We start from the raw sequence: 1,631 nt of genomic DNA on the forward strand, positions 1-1,631 counted from the left end.
CTTCGCTCTCCTGCACAACCGTTGCTTGAAGTCCTCCAGCTGAGGCCATCCTGGCTTGTTCTTCCATCAATCGGCCTTGGAGTTGTTCACTCTTAGTAAAGGCCCGTGTCTCGACTTTATCCTGTTGCATTGGTTTGAGGGTGGGCATACTAGTGCATTGTGCTACGAATCAGGTCCATTGAACCATCCTCTGTTACCAATTGTGAAGGAAAGGTTCTGTATTCAAATGGACCATGACCCGATACGCACACAAACGCACTGAAGCATGGAAATTGACAGAGGAGCCTTGAAAAACTACTTGGTTTAATAAAAACACATAAAAACAAAACCTACAAGAAGGCACCAACAGCCTAAAAGATTCTCCTTTCAGCAAAGTCCATTAGCTCTAATCTTCTTCCCAAGCATGGGAGGCTCTCTGTGTTCTTTGTCAGTCTTCTCAGGAGCAAGGCAGTGACTCAGCTCTTTGTAGCAACTTCAGCTCTGGAGTAAGGTCTCAGGTGAGGTCTCTGGCCATGATCTGCTGCTTTCTGATGGGCTCTGCAGTGAACTCTGCTCTCATGCTCTGCTGCTGCTTATATATTGATCAACAGATCGTTAGAAAGTGCGGGAAACTCAGAGCCAGGAAGTTGTGCTCTGATTGGTTCATTCAAACTGTTCAAACCAATCAATCAATTAACTGCAGCAATATGCTAAGAGGTTTTTCCTCTCACAGAAATGCTGTGGAAAACAGCCCTAAGTCACTTTTTCTGTGCCATTGTAACTTTGAATGGTCACTAAATGAACTGTTGTAAGTCAAGGGCTACCTTACCCCAAGGCAGCCTGGGTTTCCTTTCTTTTCGTTCTCCACTTCCTGCCAAGTTTTTCCAAATACTTCCAGCAGATGGTGGCATAATCTTATGAGTCTTCCCTCAGACAAGTTCTGTAAAAAAATACTAATCAGAATTTGATTTTGGAATGTTGGAATTTCCCGATATATACGGCATACCTTGTTTGGACTTTCTTGAACATGTCCCAGTCAGTTTCTCAGCATGATCAGTTTTTCTTTGCCTCCTTCCGGATTTCTTTCTTTCTTTTTTAAAATCTACCTCTTCCCCTACTTCCTGGTTGTCGGTCTCTCAGCCCTTGAAGACTTCCTGACCATGCTAGGATTTTAGAAGAGCAGAAAAAGGCAGATGGGTGCTTGTATCTGCTGAAAAAGAGATCACTTGGAAACCAAATTATATTTCAGAAAAACTGCTCGGAAGGGGAATGTTGGGAGTGCCTCCTAGGACAATTCCTACATCAGTTTAGGACACATAATAGGAAACGTGCCTTCAATTTGTCCCTAATTCCTTCTCTGTCGGTGCTAATGAAAGACAAAGAGAAGAAAATGAAAGGTTAATGTTGATTAAATGAAGGCAAATATATGCGTCCCAGGATAATGTCTATGGAGACTCTCAGTCATCCAAGTCATGGTTGTCCCAAAGGTGCCTTTTCAAGAGGCAACTGGACTTCCTCGGTTTTTCTTTGAAGACGTTTTGCTTCTCATCCAAGAGAGCTGAAGAAGCTTCTTGGATGAGAAGCAAAATATCTTCAAAGGAAAACCAGAAAGTCGAGTTGCCTCTGGAAAAAGCAGCTTTGGGAGTCCCAGG

The sequence above is a fragment of the Pantherophis guttatus genome, chromosome 2 (genome assembly GCF_059756535.1).
Source record: "Pantherophis guttatus breed Tessera chromosome 2, ASM5975653v1, whole genome shotgun sequence".
NCBI lineage: Eukaryota > Metazoa > Chordata > Lepidosauria > Squamata > Colubridae > Pantherophis > Pantherophis guttatus.